At 38.3% G+C, this 20,637-nt stretch overlaps 1 long non-coding RNA gene across 1 annotated transcript in view; it reads left to right on the forward strand.

Annotated features, from left to right (window-relative positions):
- LOC130708366 (uncharacterized) overlaps positions 1-20,637 on the forward strand; it is a 116,226-nt gene that overhangs the window by 355 nt on the left and 95,234 nt on the right. Inside the window, exon 2 of the long non-coding RNA XR_009008587.1 lies at positions 1,027-1,083. This is a non-coding gene — a long non-coding RNA (uncharacterized LOC130708366). The remainder of the gene's footprint in view (positions 1-1,026; positions 1,084-20,637) is intronic.

The raw sequence follows: 20,637 nt of genomic DNA on the forward strand, positions 1-20,637 counted from the left end.
GGGAGGGAAAGCGCGGTGGTCACGCTGGCCGTGAGCGGGCCAGAAAGCGCGGGCGGAGGGTGTGCTGGGCAGCCCTGCTCTGGAGCGGGAGAGACCCGGTCAGTTACAGCCGTGTCACCTGTACTGTGGGCGGGAGAAGTAACCTGGGGGCGAGTCAGGTCTGCAAAGGAGGCTATGAATAATGCCTGCTTCATGGCGTTGTTCTGAGAAATCTGTATGGGTCGTTTGGAAAAAGAGCCAAGTGCCAGGTACTAACCGTCGAAAAAGTGATAATGTTGTTATTTAGAAGGCACTTTGTTCTTTTCATTGGGTGGTTTACATAAGCCTCCCAATTATCTCGTGATAACGGTATGAGCATCTGCATTAGACACACGTTAAGCAAAAAGCAAATCTGAGTCTCAGGTTGGTGAGGTGGTCCTGAGTTTGAGAGGGCCGGTGACTTCTCCAGGCTTAACCGGATTGTGACAGAGCCAGGAGTCGAACAGTCGTTCATACTGTTCAGTCAATCAAAAGAAACTTATCAAGAGTCCCTTTTGAGAAACTTCAGCCCACTAGAAAGTAGTAAGTTTTAACACTTTGCCATAAAGCACCGCATCCTTTTTATTGGGCAGTCTGTGGATTCTCTAACTCAAGGGGTAAACAGTTTTGCTAGGAAAATAGATAAAGGATGCAGCCTGTGTCTCTTTTTTTTACTGTTAATTTTAATGAAGTAGTGTCATCCTTTGCTGTACTTCAATCATCTGTTTTTCCATTTTTGTTTGTATTTAATTAAATCAATTTAAATCAATAGACAAAATTATTTTTACCAAATGAGAGTGGTAGGTTTAAGCCCCGTGATCATTTCAAACTGGTAGATGGACAGATGGTGTTTCCACAGGATCTTTCCCTTGCCATTTCAAGGGCTGAAGGGATGCTGTAGGGAGGCTGCTTCTCAGCTGGGCTGCTGATGTGATTGGGAGGTGAATGAATGTAGGAACTGTAAAGCAGGCCAGGTGTCCTGACAGTGTCCTTTTTCTGTCCCCCCAGCTGAATCTTCAGTCCTCTGCACCTTCCTAAACGCTACAGAAGATGAACATATCTGAGGTCAGCTCTCTATTCATTTCCCACTTTGTGGTGTGATGGATTTAACTCTTGATTTCAGATTGCTCTCAGCCTGTTTTATACATTCTTTATCAATGTAAGTTATTTTCCTTTTATGATTAGTTTGCTAAGATTTTACTTGAGTCAGGAATGTACACTCTTGAGTTATATTGAATAGCTTTTTGTATGTATTGTAGTAAAGGTATAGCTTATTTTCTTTAATCTGCAAATTTTCGAGGTAGCTGAAATGGATTTTAGAATGGTAACTTACTCTTGAATTCTTGTATGGATGCTACTTGCTAATGGGTTCTAGTTTTTTGGTTTTGATTTTACATACTAAATAGTGTGATTTGTAAATAAGCATATTTTTTTATCTCTTTCTATCTCTGTGCACTTTAATTTCTTTTTCAGTCAGGCTGGGATTTAATGTGAAAGAATTCATTTATTCACTGCTAAGTATGATGTTAGTCATATGCCTTAAATAGCTTCTCATTGTCAGATCTTTTCTTTTCCTCCTATTCCTAGTGCTATAAAATTAGTGTCATTTCTTCCTTAAAAATTCACTCTAGAATTCACTACAGAAACAATGTGGACCTGAAGTTTACTTTGTCAGAATTTTTTTTTTTAAATAACAATTTTATTGAGGTACAATTCTTGTACCAAAAATTCACCCTTTTAATTTGTGCAGTGCAGTGCTTTTTTTAAAATATGTTCACAGAGATGTGGAATTATCACCACTCTTTAATTTTAGAATAATTTCATCACCCTCAAAAGAAACCCTGTACTCTTTAGTAGTCACTCTCCATTCCTGCTCCCAAGCTCCTAGGAACTACTAATCTACTCCGTGTCTTTAGAGATTTGCTTATTTTGGAGGTTTCCTATAAATGGAATCACAAAATATGTACCCTTTGGTGAATGGCTTCTTTCATTTAGCATGACCTTTTTAAGGTTCATCACTGTTGTAATACGCATCAGTAATCCAGTTCAGTTTCTGGCCAAGCTAATATTTAGTTGTATGGATATATCACATTTTGTTTATCAGTTTATCAGTTGATAGACATTTGTTGTTTCTGTTTTGACTGTTATGACTGTTTTGACTGTTATGAGCAGTTGTGTAAACATTTTTGTGTGTACCCAGTTTTCCAATCTACTTTGTATATACTTAGAATGGAATTACTGGGCGATAAGGTAACTGTTCAACAAATTTAGAAACTGCCAGAACAATTTTCCAAGGCAGTGGAACTATTTTACCACCCCATCAGCAATGAATGAGGGTTACAGTTTTCCCACAACTACCATTAGTCATTGTTATTGTCTGTCTTTTTTTTAAAAGCCCTCCTGGTGAATGTGAAGTGGGATTTTATTATGGTCATGATTTGCATCTCCCTAATGTTGAGCATCTTTTCGTGTTCTAATTTTTTATTGGCTGTTTGTATATATTCCTTGGAGAAATGTCTGTTCACATTCATTCTCCGTTAATAAATTGGGTTATTTGTCATTTCGTTGTTGACTTGTAAGATTTCTTATATGATTTGGGTACAAGCCTCTTTATCAGTTAAATTTTTGTAAATATTTTCTCCCATTTTGTGGGTTGCTTTCACTTTCTTCATGGAGTTCTTTGAAGCACAGAAATTTTTTATTTTGATAATATCCAGTTGGTCTATTTTTCTTTTGTTTGTTTTTGTCAAATCTAAGAAAACTTTGCCTAACCAGAAATCAAAAATATTTATTCCTCTGTTTTCCCTACATTTTTTACAATTTTAGTCTTTCCATTTAGGTCTGTTACTCATTTTGAGTTAATTTTTATAGATGGTGTGAGACAGAGGTACAACTTCATTCTTTTGCATGTGAATATTCAGGTGTTCCAAAACCATTTATTGAAAAGAGTATTATTTTTCTGATTGAATTGTGGCACCCTTGTTGAAATTCAATTGTCCATAAATGTAAGGGTTTATTTCTGGCCTCTCAATTGTATTCCATTGTACTTTTAAGGTTTTTTTATTCTTATGATGTCTGTTCTTATACCTTAGTAGCATAGTATGATATTGTGATTTATAAGAAAGACATATTTGGTCTTCATCCCTGTTCCTGGCACAGAGTTCCTAAAACCCTTGCAAATTCCTAAGTAATAAGAGAGATTAAGTTGTCTTTTGTTATTCATAACAAGCCACTTCAACCATGCTTGAATTCATGTTAATGAGGAGACCTTTGGAACCCCCCCTGAGGATGTAGGCTTGTTGCCAGGGATACCAATTAAGTCATTAGAGGGTTGTGACTTGAAGGCACACCCCTTGACCTCTAGGGAGGTGGGGGGGGAGCTGGAGGTTCACTTAATCACTAATAGCAATTATTCCTACATAATGAAGCCTCCATAAAAATCTCTGAACTATGGAGAGCTTTGGACAGATTTGATGTTGGTGAACACGTGGAGGTGCTGGGAGGGTTATGCTCCTGGAGAGGGCATAGAAGACTGCTCTTTGCAGCTTTTTCCTCTGGCTATTTCTGAGTTGTATACTTTGTAATAAACCTGGCAATCTAGTAAGTAAACTATTTTCCTGAGTTCTGTGAGCCATTCTAGCAAATTAACTGAACCTGAGGATGAGGCTGTCCCATTTATAGCAAGTTGGTCACAAGCACAGGTGGCAATCTGGACCTGTAATTGGCATCTGAAGTGTAAGGAGGGGCAGTCCTGTTGAGCTGAACTTCTAACTGGTAAGATCTGTTGTGGAGTCCAGGTAGGTAGAGTCAGGCCTGACTTGAATTGTAGGACACCCTGCTGGTGTTGCAGAATTGTTTGGTAATGTGAAAAACCTCTACACATTCAGTGACCAGCAGTGAAGTAGTATTGAGATACAGAAGTATTCTGTGACTAGAGTGTTACAGTAATACAGGGGAAAAACAGGAGTGTTTTCTGTAAACATAGAGTAATCGAAATTGAAAGGTGAGAGCCCTCTAACTTTTCTTTATCAAGATTATTTTAGCTATCCTGGGTAACTCACATTTCCATATGAATTTTAAGATTAGTTTGTCAATTTCTGTAAAAGAATAGAGCCGTGGGCTTCCCTGGTGGCGCAGTGGTTGAGAATCTGCCTGCTAATGCAGGGGACACGGGTTCGAGCCCTGGTCTGGGAAGATCCCACATGCCACGGAGCAGCTGGGCCCGTGAGCCACAATTGCTGAGCCTGCGCGTCTGGAGCCTGTGCCCCGTGACGGGAGGGGCCGCAATAGAGAAAGGCCCGCGCACCGCGATGAAGAGCGGTCCCCGCACCGCGATGAAGAGTGGCCCCCGCTTGCCGCAACTGGAGAAAGCCCTCGCACGAACCGAAGACCCAACACAGCCAAAAATAAATAAATAAATAAATAAATAAATAAGAAAATCCTTAAAAAAAAAAAAAAAAAAAGAATAGAGCCGTGATTTTGATAGGGGTTGGGTTGAATCTGTAGCTCGATTTCTGGAGTATTGCCATCTTGACAATACTAACTTTTCTGATCCTTGAATATGAGGTATGTGTCTTTCCATTTATTTAGGTCTTTTATTTTAAATTTTTTTATGTTTTACTATCATAACTGCCACTTTATTGTTGTGTATTTCTATAAACATATGAAAATGTGAACTTTATATTTGTTTTTATTTGAACTTTTTATTTTATACTGGAGTACCGTTGATTAACAATGTTGTGTTAGTGTCAGGTGTACAGCAAAGTGATTCAGTTATACTTATACATGTATCTATTCTTTTTCAAAATCTTTTCCCATTTAGGTTGTTACATAATATTGAGCAGAGTTCTGTGCTGTAGAATAGGTCCTTGTTGGTTATCCATTTTTAATATAGCAGTGTGTATAGGGAGTTTGGGACTGACATATTTAGGTCTTTGAAAATTTACTTCAATGACACTTTGTTGCTTTAAGTGGGTAAGTTTTATACTTTTGTTGGATTGATTCTAAGTATTTTATTCTGTTTGATGCTATTGTAAGTGGAATTGTTTTCTTTATTTCATTTTCGGCTTGTTCATTGCTAGTGTATAGAAATACGACTGATTTTTACATATTTATCTTGTATTCTGCAACCTTGGTTAACATGGTTATTAGCTTTATTTATTTAGTTTTTGGATTCCTTAGGATTTTCTGTACTCTGGTTTAACTTGCCCTTCCTTTTCTTGCTTTTTTATGATAAAATTTAAGCTCATGAATTGAGGCTTTGTTTTTCTTTTTCAATGTAGGCGTAAGGCTCTGTATTTTCCTTTGAAAACTGCTTTAGCTGCATCACACAATTTTTTTTTTTTTTTTGGCCGTACCATGCAGCATGTGGGATCTTACTTTCCTGACCAGGGATTGAACCTGCACCCCCTGCAGTGGAAGCTCGGAGTCTTAATCACTGGACAGCCAGGGATGTCCCTGCACACACAGATTTTGATGTTGTGTTTCTATTTTCATTTAGTCCAAGATACTTTTTTAAGTGTCCTGTGACCTTTTTTTTTTTTAATATTTATTTATTGATTATTTTTGGCTGCCTCAGGTCTTAGTTGCGGCATGCAGAATCTTTCGTGTGGTGTGTGGGCTTCTCTCTAGTTGTGGTGCGTGGGCTCAGTAGTTGAGGTGTGTGGGCATAGTTGTCCCATGGCATGTGGTATCTTAGTTCCCCGACCAGGGATCAAACTCGCATCCCCTGCATTGTAAGGCGGGTTCTTAACCACTGGACTGCCAAGGAACTCCCATCCTGTGACTTCCTTTTGTGTGTGTGTGTGTGTCATTTTTAAGAAAAATTTTATTTTATTTATTTTTTCATACAGCAGATTCTTAATAGTCATCAATTTTATACACATCAGTGTATACGTGTCAATCCCAATCACCCAATTCATCACACCACCGCCCCAACACCCCCGCTGCTTTCCCCCCTTGGTGTCCATACGTTTGTTCTCTACATCTGTGTCTCAATTTCTGCCCTGCAAACCAGTTCATCTGTAGCACTTTTCTAGGTTCCACATATATGCATTAATATACGTTATTTGTTTTTCTCTTTCTGACTTACTTCACTCTGTATGACAGTCTCTAGATCCATACACGTCTCAACAAATGACCCAATTTCGTTCCTTTTTCTGGCTGAGTAATATTCCATTGTATATATGTACCATATCTTCTTTATGCATTTGTCTGTCGATGGACATTTAGGTTGCTTCCATGACCTGGCTATTGTAAATAGTGCTGCAATGAACATTCGGGTGCATGTGTCTTTTTGGATTATGGTTTTCTCTGGGTATATGCCCAGGAGTGGGATTGCTGGATCATATGGTAATTCTATTTTTAGTTTTTAAGGAACCTCCATACTGTTCTCCATAGTGGCTGTATCAATTTACATTCCCACCAACAGTGCAAGAGGGTTCCCTTTTCTCCACACCCTCTCCAGCATTTGTTGTTTGTAGATTTTCTGATGATGCCCATTCCAGCTGGTGTGAGGTGATACCTCATTGTAGTTTTGATTTGCATTTCTCTAATAATGAATGATGTTGAGCAGCTTTTCATGTGCTTATTGGCCATCTGTATGTCTTCTTTGGAGAAATGTCTAATTAGGTCTTCTGCCTATTTTTGGATTGGGTTGTTTGTTTTCTTAATATTGAGCTGCATGAGCTGTTTATATATTTTGGAGATTAATCCTTTGTCTGTTGATTCCTTTGCAAATATTTTCTCCCATTCTGAGGGTTGTCTTTTCATCTTGTTTATGGTTTCCTTTGCTGTGCAAAAGCTTTGAAGTTTCATTAGGTCCCATTTGTTTAATTTTGTTTTTATTTCCATTACTCTAGGAGATGGATCAAAAAAGATCTTGCTGTGATTTATGTCAAAGAGTGTTCTTCCTGTGTTTTTCTCTAAGAGTTTTATAGTGTCCGGTTTTACATATAGGTCTCTAATCCATTTTGAGTTTCTTTTTGTGTATGGTGTTAGGGAGTGTTCTAATTTCATTCTTTTACATGTAGCTGTCCAGTCTTCCCAGCACCACTTATTGAAGAGATTGTCTTTGCTCCATTGTATATCCTTGCCTCCTTTGTCATAGATTAGTTGACCATAGGTGTGTGGGTTTATCTCTGGGCTTTCTATCTTGTTCCATTGATCTGCGTTTCTTTTTTTATGCCAGTACCATATTGTCTTGATTACTGTAGCTTTGTAGTATAGTCTGATGTCAGGGAGTCTGATTCCTCCAGCTCCATTTCTTTCCTTCAAGACTGCTTTGGCTATTCAGGGTCTTTTGTGTCTCCATACAAATTTTAAGATTTTTTGTTCTAGTTCTGTAAAAAATGCCATTGGTAATTTGATAGGGATTGCACTGTATCTGTAGATTGCTTTGGGTAGTATAGTCATTTTCACAATATTGCTTCTTCCAATCCAAGAACATGGTATATCTCTCCATCTGTTGGTATCATCTTTAATTTGTTTCATCCGTGTCTTACAGTTTTCTGCATACAGGTCTTTTGTCTCCCTCGGTAGTTTTATACCTAGGTATTTTATTCTTTTTGTTGCAGTGGTAAATGGGAGTGTTTCCTTAATTTCTCTTTTAGATTTTTCATCATTAGTGTATAGGAATGCTAGAGGTTTCTGTGCATTAATTTTGTATCCTGCAACCTTACCAAATTCATTGATTACCTCTAGGAGTTTTCTGGTGGCATCTTTAGGTTTCTCTATGTATAGTATCATGTCATCTGCAAACAGTGACAGTTTTACTTCTTCTTTTCAAATTTGGATTCTTTTATTTCTTTTTCTTCTCTGATTGCCATGGCTAGGACTTCCAAGACTATGTTGAATAATAGTGGTGAGAGTGGACATCCTTGTCTCGTTCCTGATCTTAAAGGAAATGCTTTCAGTTTTTTACCATTGAGAATGATGTTTGCTGTGGGTTTGTCATATATGGCCTTTATTATGTTGAGGTAGGTTCCCTCTATGCCCACTTGCTGGAGAGTTTTTATCATAAATGGGTGTTGACTTTTGTCAAAAGCTTTTTCTGCATCTATTGAGATGATCATATGGTTTTTATTCTTCAATTTGTCAATATGGTGTATCACATTGATTGTTTTGCGTATATTGAAGAATTCTTGCATTCCTGGGATAAATCCCACTTGCTCACGGTGTATGATCCTTTTAATGTGTTGTTGGATTCTGTTTGCTAGTATTTTGTTGAGGATTTTTGCATCTATATTTGTCAGTGTTATTGGTCTGTAATTTTCTTTTTTTGCAGTATCTTTGTCTGGTTTTGGTATCAGGGTGATAGTGGCCTCATAGAATGAGCTCGGGAGTGTTCCTTCCTTGCACTTTTTTGGAAGAGTTTGAGAAGGATAGGTGTTAGCTCTTCTCTAAATATTTGATAGAATTCACCTGTGAAGCCACCTGGTCCTGGACTTTTGTTTGTTGTAAGATTTTTAATCACAGTTCCAATTTTGTTACTTTTGATTGGTCTGTTCATATTTTCTATTTCTTCCTGGTTCAGTCTTGGAAGGTTATACCTTTCTAAGAATTTGTCCATTTCTTCCAGGTTGTCCATTTTATTGGTATAGAGTTGCTTGTAGTAGTCTCTCAGGATGCTTTGTATTTCTGCAGTGTCTGTTGTAACTTCTCCTTTTTCATTTCTAATTTTATTGATTTGTGTCCTCTCCCTCTTTTTCTTGGTGAATCTGGCTAATGGTTTATCAATTTTGTTTATCTTCTCAAAGAACCAGCTTTTAGTTTTATTGATCTTTGCTATTGTTTTCTTTGTTTCTATTTCATTTATTTCTGCTCTGATCTTTATGATTTCTTTCCTTCTGCTAACTTTGGGTTTTGTTTGTTCTTCTTTATCTAGTTCCTTTAGGTGTAAGGTTTGTTTTTTTATTTGAGATTTTTCTTGTTTCTTGAGGTAGGCTTGTATAGCTATAAACTTCCCTCTTAGAACTGCTTTTGCTTCATCCCATAGGCTTTGGATCGTCATGTTTTCATTGTCATTTGTCTCTTGGTATTTTTTAATTTCCTCTTTGATTTCTTCAGTAATCTCTTGGTTATTTAGTATCGTATTGTTTAGCCTCCATGCGTTTGTGTTTTTTACATTTTTTCCCTGTAATTCATTTCTAATTTCATAGTGTTGTGGTCAGAAAAGATGCTTGATATGATTTCAATTTTCTTAAATTCACTGAGGCTTGATTTGTGACCCAAGATGTGATCTATCCTGGAGAATGTTCTGTGCACACTTGAGAAGAAAGTGTAATCTGCTGTTTTGGGATGGAATGTCCTATAAATATCAATTAAATCTGTCTGGTCTATTGTGTCATTTAGAACTTCTGTTTCCTTATTTTTTTTTTCATTTTGGATCATCTGTCCATTGGTGTAAGTGAGCTGTTAAAGTCCCCCACTGTTATTGTGTTACTGGTGATTTCCCCTTTTATAGCTGTTAGCAGTTGCCTTATGTATTGAGGTGCTCCTATCTTGGGTGCATATATATTTATAATTGTTATATCTTCTTCTTGGATTGATCCCTTGATCATTATGCAGTGTCCTTCCTTGTCTCTTGTAACATTCTTTAAAGTCTATTTTATGTTATATGAGTATTGCTACTCCAGCTTTCTTTTGATTTCCATTTGCATGGAATATCTTTTTCCATCCCCTCACTTTCAGTCTGTATGTGTCCCTAGGTCTGAAGTGGGTCTCTTGTAGACAGCATATATATAGGTCTTGTTTTTGTATCCATTCAGCAAGCCTGTATCTTTTGGTTGGAGCATTTAACCGATTCACGTTTAAGGTAATTATCGATATGTATGTTCCTATGACCATTTTCCTAATTGTTTTGAGTTTGGTTTTGTAGGTCCTTTTCTTCTCTTGTGTTTCCCACTTGCAGAAGTTCCTTTAGCATTTATTGTAGAGCTGGTTTGGTAGTACTGAATCCTCTTAGCTTTTGCTTGTTTGTAAAGCTTTTGATTTCTCCATTGAATCTGAATGAGATCCTTGCTGGGTAGAGTAATCTTGGTTGTAGGTTCTTCCCTTTCATCACTTTAAGTATATCATGCCACTCCCTTCTGGCTTGTAGAGTTTCTGCTGAGAAATCAGCTGTTCACGTTATGCGAGTTCCCTTGTATGTTATTTGTCGTTTTTCCCTTGCTTCTTTCAATAATTTTTCTTTGTCTTTAATTTTTGCCACTTTGCTTACCATGTGTCTCGGCGTTTTCTCCTTAAGTTTATTTTGTATGGGACTCTGCGCTTCCTGGACTTGGATGGCTAGTTCCTTTCCCATGTTAGGGAAGTTTTCGACTATAATCTCTTCAAATATTTTTCTCTGGTCCTTTCTCTCTCTCTTCTCCTTCTGGGACCCCTATAATGCGAATGTTGTTGCGTTTAACCTTGTCCCAGAGGTCTCTTCGGCTGTCTTCATTTCTTTTCTTTCTTTCTTCTTTATTCTGTGCCGCAGCAGTGAATTCCACCATTCTGTCTTCCAGGTCACTTATCCGTTCTTCAGCCTCACTTATTCTGCTACTGATTCCTTCTAGTGCAGTTTTCATTTCAGTTATTGCATTGTTCATGTCTGTTTGTTTGTTTATTTCTTCTAGGTCTTTGTTAAACATTTCTTGCATCTTCTCTATCTTTGCTGCCATTGTTTTTCCGAGGTCCTGGATCATCTTCACTATCATTGTTCTGAATTCTCTTTCTGGAAGGTTGCCTATCTCCACTTCATTTAGTTGTTTTTCTGGGGTTTTATCTTGTTCCTTCATCTAATATATAGCCCTCTGTCTTTTCATCTTGTCTGTCTTTCTATGATTGTGGTTTTTGTTCCACAGGCTGCAGGATTGTAGTTCTTCTTGCTTCTCCTGTGTGTCCTCTGGTGGATGAGGCTATCTAAGAGGCTTGTGCAAGTTTCCTGATGGGAGGGACTGGTGGTGGGTAGAGCTGACTCTTGCTCTGGTGGGCAGAGCTCAGTAAAACTTTAATCCGCTTGAGTGCTGATGAGTGGGGCTGGGTTCCCTCCCTGTTGGTTGTTTGGCCTGAGGCAACCCAACACTGGAGCCTACCTGGGCTCTTTGGTGGGGCTAATGACAGACTCTGGGAGGGCTCACGCCAAGGAGTACTTCCCAGAACTTCTGCTGCCAGTGCCCTTGTCCCCACGGTGAGCCACAGCCACCCCCTGCCTCTGCAGGACACCCTCCAACACTAGCAGGTAGGTCTGGTTCAGTCTCCCCTGGGGTTACTGCTCGTTCCCCTGGGTCCTGATGAGCACACTGCTTTGTGTGTGCCCTCCAAGAGTGGAGTCTCTGTTTCTCGCAGTCCTGTCGAAGTCCTGCAATCAAATCTCACTAGCCTTCAAAGTCTGATTCTCTAGGAATTCCTCCTCCCATTGCCGGACTCCCAGGTTGCAAAGCCTGACTTGGAGCTCAGAACCTTCACTCCAGTGGGTGGACTTTTTGGTATAAGCGTTCTCCAGTCTGTGAATCACCCACCCACCAGTTATGGGATTTGATTTTACTGTGATTGCGCCCCTCCTACCACCTCATTGTGGCCTCTCCTTTGTCTTTGGATGTGGGGTATCTTTTTTGGTGAATTCCAGTGTCTTCCTGTCGATGATTGTCCAGCAGCTAGGTGTGATTCTGGTGTTCTCACGAGAGAGTGAGAGCATGTCCTTCTACTCTGCCATCTTGGTTCAGGGCCTGTTTGTGTCTGTGACTTCTTGATTCATTGGTTTCGTAGAATTTGTTTACTTTCCAAATATTTGTGCATTTTATAATTTCTTACTCTTATAATTTTTTATTTACTTCTTTCTTTGTGTGTTACTTTGGACAATATTTCATGCATGGTTCAGTCTTATGTATTGTAACTTGTGTTAGGGTCTCGCATATGATCCTGGGGAATGTTCCATATGTGACTGAAAAGAATACATTTTCTAGATCGGAATTAGTTCCAGTGGGCTGATCGTATTGTTCAAGGCTTCTGTATCTTTTTTTTTTTTTAAAGATTTGTTTATTTATTTATTTACTTATTTGGCTGCATTGGGTCTTCTTTGCTGTGTGGGCTTTCTTTAGTTGTGGAGAGTGGGGGCTACTCTGTTGTGATGTGTGGGCTTCTCATCACAGTGGCTTCTCTTGCTGCAGAGCACGGGCTCTAAGCATGCCAGCTTCAGTAGTTGTGGCTCACTGGCTCTAGAGCACAGGCTTAGTAGTTGTGGCTCACGGGCTTCATTGCTCTGCAGCATGTGCGATCTTCCCAGACCAAGGATCAAACCCTTGTACCGTGCATTGGCAGGTGGATTCTTAACCACTGCACCAGGGAAGTCCCCTGTATCCTTTTAATATCTTATCTACTTGTTCTATTAAATATTGAGAAAGGAGTGTATCCAAGTATAATTCATTTGTCTGTTAACTTCTGTCCTTTTTAATAGAATTTGCTTTATGCATTTTGAAGCTCTGTTTTCAAGCGTTAAACCTTTTATGATTGTTACATCCTCTTAATGAATTGTCCCTTTTAGCATATTGCAGTGCTTATATGTGTTCCTAGTGAGATTTCTTTTTCTGAATTTTGTTTGGTACTGTATAGTCAGTCAGACTTTCATTTGCTGAGTGTGTGCTTAGTATGATAGATACTTTTTTCTATTCTTTCATTTGTAACTTATCTGTGTCTTTATAGTCACAGTCAGTTTCTATGAAACAACATGTTTACGTCTTGCTTTTTATTCACTGTGACAGTTTTTGTGTTTTAGTTGAAATGGTCATATCATTTATATTTAGGGTTATCTTTGTGGTTGAATTTGAAACCATCTTGCTATTTACCTTCTAATTTTTTCTATCTATATTTTTTTCCTTTACCCTGACTTCTCTGTGATTAACTGCTTATTTTTAATGACTCCATTTTAATCACTTTCGGCTTGTGTTACATATATCTGTTTTCATTTTCTAGTGGTTGCTACATACCTATGTGTAAACTGTCACAGTCTACCTTCAAATAATATCTTGTTACTTCAACTTTGTTGTAAGAATATTACAACAGAATATTTTCATTTTGTGTTTCATCCTTTGTGGTGTTGTCATTTACATATCTTGTGGTTACATAATACACTGTTACTATCTTTTTATAAAATGTCATTTACACTCTAATTGATTTTTTAAATGAGAACCTTGTGTTTTAATTACATGGTTTCTATTTTTAGTTCTCTTTATTTCTTTGTGTAGATTCAAATTTACACTTGATATCATTTTTTAAAATCTACATAACTTCTTTTAACTTTTCTTTAGATCAGGTCAGCTGGGAAGGGGTTTCATTTATTTATTTGTCTAAAAATGTTATTTTTTTCTGGATTATTACTAGCGCTCTGAGTTCTGTTTGAGTTTGCTCAGGATTCCAAATAACTGGTTTGGGGACAGAAGAGGAGCCTCACTTGATTTGGGGGCAGTTGAAACTTAATACTAATTTTGGGTCCTTTATCTAGCAGAGAAAGTTGGTAACGTGAATGGCATACTGATTTTATAAGATAAGCATAAACAGTTTGAAAATCCTGTGTTTGGGCACATTGACTCCTTTTTAAAAGCTGCTGTTTAGAATAAATCCAAGGGGAACAGAAATGTCTTATATTCCAGTATTAAAGAGTGTGAATCATCGTGGAATTGGTTAGACATGCAAATTCACGTGTCACCCCAGAAGCACACCTTAAGAACTAGTAGAGTAATAGAGTGCTCAGTTGGCCAGGTGCCTGTTGAAATTTATGAGGAATTCCTGGAGGCACTGAATATGGCAGGTGCATTAAGACCATATAGTCCTTTGACGTGGGAGGCCAGTGACCTTTTCAGAGTGACTTGGAGGTCAGCTTTTCACAAAGACACTAAGATATTACCCTTTTTCACCATTTATATGTAAACAATGAAATTTCCAAGTAAATACATGACTGGAAGATAACAATGGATAGAATGCAGAAGCACATGAGAACCTAGATGTCTTACTAAAGAGATCTATGTCTGTTTTAATTTCTAATGTAAATATTGTTAATCCATATCACAGAACGCTTTGGAGTCTTTTAGTGTTTTTTTCCTGGGTAGTATATTTTCCTGCCTTGACTTTGAAATTCGGACATTTCTTAATAACTTTGTTTTCTGACCATGTTCATGTTTTTCTCTATCTTCCTTAGCATATGGAGTGTATTATAGCAGTTCTAATATCCTTGGGGGCTCATTTTATCTCAGGTGATATTACTTGTTCTTTTCCATTTATTGACTTGTCTGCTGGTCATGAATCATATTTTCCTCCTTTCTATACTTGGTTATTTTTGATAGTCTGTTGAATATAGTGAATTTGACATTGTTGGTTGCTAGACTTTGTTATATTTGTTTAGATACTTTGGGGCATTTTTATGGAGTTCAGTAAATAACTTGGCTGTAATTTCAATCCATTCAGTGCTTGCTTGTAATTTAACTTAATTTGAGTAAATTAATTAATACTTCAGTGTTTACTTGTCATAATTTCAGGTCTAGAGCATTCTGTAGGGCTAATTTTGTCACACTAGTAGGACAATATACCTTTTTGGAAACAGAACGTCTAATAACTCATGTATTAGAAGATCTTTCCACTCTTTCTAAACTTCATGTCTCTGTGTATGCTTGGGTAATTTTCAACCTATTGCATTTGGGTTCTTTTTCCTCCATTGTTGGAATTTTTCCTTTGAATGTAAAATTTACTCAAGGTGGCCTTTCTGGGTTTCTCTCACTGTACCTTTTCCTCTGAAATTTTTTATGCCAGAAATTCTAATTGTTTTGGCTTTCCTGAATTCCCAACATTGCCTTCTGTAGTTACTGAGATCAGCAGGCTGTGATTGATGTCTTCCTTCTGTACCATAACCTAGAAATTCTATTTCTTTCCTTTCTCTCAGAGGTCCTTGTTTTCCAGTGCCATTGTCCAGTGTGTAATGTCTAAAGGTCATTTTTTTCATTGATTTTGTGTAGTTTCCAGGTGTTTGACCTATTACATTATTCCTTTTATACCATCTTGGCCATAAGTGGAAGTTTTAAAAAAGGCTCTGCATAGGAACTTCCACTCTCCAGCATTTATTGTTTGTAGATTTTATGATGATGGCCATTCTGACCAGAGTGAGGTGATACCTCATTGTAGTTTTAATTTGCATTTCTCTAATAATTATCAGTTTTGAGCATCTTTTCATGTGCCTCTTGGCCCTCTGTATGTCTTCTTTGGAGAAGTGTCTATTTAGGTCTGCTGGTCATTTTTTGATTGGGTTGTTTGTTTATTTGATATTGAGCTGCATGAGCTGTTTGTATATTTTGGAGATGAATCCTTTGTCTGTTGCTTCGTTTGCAAATATTTTCTCCCATACTGAGGGTTGTCTTTTCTTCATGTTTAGGTTTCCTTTGCTGTGCAAAAACTTTTAAGTTTCATTAGGTCCCATTAGCTTATTTTTGTTTTTATTTTCATTACTCTCAGAGGGGGGTCAAAAAAGATATTGCTGTGATTTATGTGAGAGAGTATTCTGCCTATGTTTACCTGTAACAGTTTTATAGTATCCGGCCTTAACATTTAGGTCTTTAATCCATTTTGAGTTTACTTTTGTGTATCGTGTTAGGAAGTGTTCTAATTTCATTCTTTCACGTGTAGCTGTCCAGTTTTCCCAGCACCACTTATTGAAGAGGCTGTATTTTTTCCATTGTATATTCTTGATTTCTTTGTTGTAGATTAGGTGACCATAGGTGTGTGGGTTTATGTCTCTGGGCTTTCTATCCTGTTCCACTAATCTATATTTCTGTTTTTGTGCCAGCACCATACTGTCTTGATTACTGTAGCTTTGTAATATATTCTGAAGTTGGGGAGCTTGATTCCTCCAGCTCCGTTTTTTTTTTCTCAAGATTGCTTAGGCTATTCGGGGTCTTTTGTGTTTCCATACAAACTGTACAATTTTTTGTTCTAATTCTGTGAAAAATGCCATTGGTAATTTGATAGGGATTGCACTGTATCTGTAGATTGCTTTGGGTAGTAGAGTCATTTTCACAATATTGATTCTTCCAGTCCAAGAATGTCGTATGTCTCTCCATCTGTTTGTGTCATCTTTGATGTCTTTCATCAGTGTTTTATAGTTTTTGGAGTACAGGTCTTTTGCCTCCTTAGATAGGTTTATTCCTAGGTATTTTACTCTTTTTGGTGCAAAGGTAAATGGGATTGTTTCTTTACATTCTCTTTCTGATCTTTCATTGTTAGTGTAAAGGAATGTGAGAGGTTTCTGTGCATTAATTTTCTGTCCTGCAACTTTAGCAAATTCATTGATTAGCTCTAGTAGTTTTCTGGTAGCATCTTTAGGATTCTCTATGTATAGTGTCATGTCATCTGCAAACAGTGACAGTTTTACTTCTTCTTTTCCGATTTGGATTCTTTTTATTTCTTTTTCTTCTCTGATTGCCATGGGTAGGACTTGCAAAACTATGTTGAATAATAGTGGTGAGAGTGGGCAGACTTGTCTTGTTCCTGATCTTAGAGGAAATGGTTTCAGTTTTTCACCATTGAGAATGATGTTGGCTGTGGGTTTGTCATATATGACCTTTATTATGTTGAGGTAGGTTCCCTCTGTGCCTACTTTCTGGAGAGTTTTTATTATAAATCGGTGTTGAATTTTGTCAAAAGCATTTTCTGCATCTATTGAGATGATCATATGGTTTTTATCTTTCAATTTGTTAATATGGTGTATCACATTGATTGATTTGCATATATTGAAGAATCCTTGCATTCCTGGGATAAACCCCACTTGATCTTGGTGTATGGACCTTTTAATGTGTGGTTGAATTCTGTTTGGTAGTATTTTGCTGAGGACTTTTGCATCTATGTTTATCAGTGATATTGGCCTGTAGTTTTCTTTTTTTGTGACATCTTTGTCTGGTTTTGGTATCAAGGTGATGGTGGCCTCGGAAAATGAGTTTGGGAGTGTTCCTCCCTTATTTTAGAAGAGTGTGAGAAGGATAGGTGTTAGCTCTTCTCTAAATGTTTGATAGAGTTTGCCTGTGAAACCATCTGGTCCTGGGCTTTTGTTTGTTGGAAGATTTTTAATCACAGTTTCAATTTCAGTGCTTGTGATTGGTGTGTTCATATTTTCTGTTCCTTCCTGGTTCAGTCTGGGAAGGTTGTACTTTTCTCAGAATTTGTCCATTTCTTCCAGGTTGTCCATTTTATTGGCATATAGTTGCCTGTAGTAATCTCTCATGATCCTTTGTATTTCTGTGGTGTCAGCTGTTAATTGTCCTATTTCATTTCTAATTCTATTTATTTGAGTCTTCTTTTTTTTCTTGATTAGTATGTCTAATGGTTCATCAATTTTGTTTATCTTCTCAATGAACCAGCTTTTAGATTTATTGATCTTTGGTAATGTTTCCTTCATTTCTTTTTCATTTACTTCTGATCTGATCTTTATGATTTCTTTCCTTTTGCTAAGTTTGTTTTTTTTGTTTGTTTTTTGTTGTTCTTCTTTCTCTAGTTGCTTTAGGTGTAAGGTTAAATTCTTTATTTGAGATATTTCTTGTTTCTTGAGGTGAGATTGAATTGCTTATAAGCGTCCCTCTTAGAACTGCTTCTACTGTGTCCTGTACATTTTCAGTTTTCGTGTTTTTATTGTCATTTGTTTTTATGTATTTTTAAAATTTCCTCTTTGGTTTCTTCAGTGATCTCATGGTTATTTAGCAGTGCACTGTTTAACCTCCATATATTTGTGGGTTTTTTACAGTTTTTTTCCCTGTAATTGATTTCTAATCTCATAGTGTTGTGGTTGGAACAGATGCTTCATATGATTTCAGTTTTCTTAAATTTTCCAAGGCTTGATTTGTGACCCAAGATGTGATATAAGCTGGAGAATGTTCCATGTGCACTTGAGAAGAAAGTGTATTCTGCCACTTTCGGGTGGAATGTCCTATAACTATCAATTAAATATCTGTTCTACTGTGTCATTTAAAGTTTATGATTCCTTATTTATTTTCTGTTTGGATGATCTGTCCATTGGTTTATGTGGGGTGTTAAAGTCCTCTACTATTATTGTGTTACTGTCGATTTCCCCTTTTATGGTTGTTAACAGTTGCCTTACGTATTGAGGTGCTCCTGTGTTGGGTGCATAAATATTTATAATTGTTAAATCTTCTTCTTGGATTGATCCCTTGATCATTATGTAGTGTCCTTCCTTATCTCTTGTAACAGTCTTTATTTTAAAGCCGATTTTATCTGATATGAGTATTGCTACTCCAGCTTTCTTGTGTTTTCCACTTGCATGGAATATCTTTTTCCATCCCTCGCATTCAGTCTGTATGTGTCCCTAAGTCTGAAGTGGGTCTCTCGTAGACAGCATATATATGGGTCTCGATTCTGTATCCATTCAGCCCGTCTTTGTGTTTTGGTAGGGCATTTAATCCATTTACATTTAAGGTAATTGTCAATATGTATGTTCCTATTACCATTTTCTTAATCATTTTAGGTTTGTTTCTGTGGGTCTTTTTCTTCTCTTATGTTTCCCGCCTAGCAAAGTTTCTTTAGCATTTGTTTTAAAGCTGGTTTGGTGGTGCTGAATTCTCTTAGCTTTTGCTTGTCTGTAAAACTTTTGATTTCTCCAGCAAATCTGAATGAGATCCTTGCTGGGTCGAGTAATCTTGGTTGTAGGTTTTTCTCTTTCATCACTTTAAGTATGTCCTGCCACTCCTTTCTGGCCTGCGGAGTTTCTGCTGAAAAATCAGCTGATAACCTTATGGGGATTCCCTTATAAGTGTTTTTTTGCCTTTCCCTTGCTGCTTTTAATATTTTTTCTTTGAATTTAATTTATTGTTAGTTTGATTAATATGTGTCTTGGTGTGTTTCTCCTAGGGTTTATCCTGTATGGGACTGTCTTTGCTTCCTGGACTTGGGTGGCTATTTCCTTTCCCACATTAGGGAAGTTTTCAACTATAATCTCTTCAAATATTTTTTCGACCCTTTCTTTTTCTCTTCTTCTTCTGGGACCCCTAAAATTCGAATGTTGGTGTGTTCAGTGTTGTCCCAGAGGTCTCTGAGATTGTCTTGTGTTCTTTTTGTTCTTTTGTCTTTATTCTGCTCCTTGGCAGTTATTTCCACCATCCTGTCTTTCAGCTGACTTATTCGTACTTTTGCTTCATTATTCTATTACTGATTTCTTCTAGTATATTTTTCATTTCAGTTATTGTATTGTTTATCTCTGTTTGTTTGTTCTTTAGTTGTTTTAGGTCTTTGCTAAACATTTCTTGTATTTTCTCGATCCGTGCCTCCATTATATTTCCAATGTTCTGAATCATCTTTACTATCATTACTCTGAATTATTTTTCAGGTAGGTTGCCTATTTACTCTTCATTTATTTGTTCTTGTTGGTTTTTACCTTGTTTCTTCAACTGTAAGATTTTTTTTTTGTCGTTTCATTTTTTTTTGTTTTTTGATGCGTGGGATTGTTTTCCTGTCTTATGGGTTGTTTGGCCTGAGGCCTCCAGCACTGGAGTTTGTAGGCTGTTGGGTAGAGCCAGGTCTTGATACCGAGATGAGGACCTCTGGGAGACCTCACTCTGATGAATATTCTCTGTGGTCTGAGGTTCTCTGTTCATCCTGTGGTTCAGACTCGGACCTCCGACCACAGGAGCTCGCCTGACCCCAGGTCCAAGAACCAAGATCCTGCAAGCCGTGTGGGGTGGCCATGAAAAATAAAAACAAAAAAGGAGCACAACAATAAGAAAGAGTAAAAAATAAGATTAGAAAACAAACAGATATGTTAGAAAAAAATAAAAATAAAGATGAAACAACAACCAGGAGGTAAAACAGAACCACAGTAGCAAAAAATGGAAAAAAAAAAAAAACCCGTAAAAGGCCTTGGCTATGGGGGGGTGGTGTTTAGGCAGCAGGCGGGGTTTAGGCTAGGTCCCATGTGGCCAGAAAAGGCCCTGGGGGTAGGGGTTGGGGCTTAGACTCAGGGAGGCTGGAGGCCCCCGGAGTTCCCCTGGCCTAGGAGGGCAGAGGACCAGGCCCGGGACCCCAGGAGGTTCCCTGGGCCTGAGTGGGTGAGGGAAATGCTAGGCGTGTTCCCCCAATCCTCTGATCCCAGAGGGTCCCTCCTCATTCGCCTCTCCTCTGCTTCCCTGCCTCCCTCCCTCTCACGCCCCTAGGACCCACGTGGCCAGAGGGGGCCCCAGAGGGCATAGGGAGAGGGTGAGGGAAACACCAGCTATGCTTCCCCTGATCCTCTGGTTCCTGAGTGAACCCGCCCCATCAGCCTCTCTCCCTCTTCCTTCTTCCCCCCTTCCTCCTCCCTTCCTCCTACACCCCTAGGAACCACGTGGCAGAGGGGGCCCCAGAGTGCAGAGGACCTTACCCAGGAGCCCTGGAGGCTTCCTGGGGCACAAGTGGGTGGGGGGAACGCTAGGCACATTCTCTCCTGAGCCTCCAATCCCAGAGGTTTCACCCCACCGTCCACCTCTCCTTCTCTTCCCCCCCCCCTCCCATCTTCCTACCTCCCTTGGAGCAACGTGGCCAGAGAGGGCTCTGGAGGGTGGAGGACCAGACCCGGGAGCCCAGCAGGCTTCCTGGGTCCTAAGTGGGCAGGAGAAATGC

This window comes from Balaenoptera acutorostrata, chromosome 6, assembly GCF_949987535.1.
Source record: "Balaenoptera acutorostrata chromosome 6, mBalAcu1.1, whole genome shotgun sequence".
In the NCBI taxonomy this organism is placed as follows: domain Eukaryota; kingdom Metazoa; phylum Chordata; class Mammalia; order Artiodactyla; family Balaenopteridae; genus Balaenoptera; species Balaenoptera acutorostrata.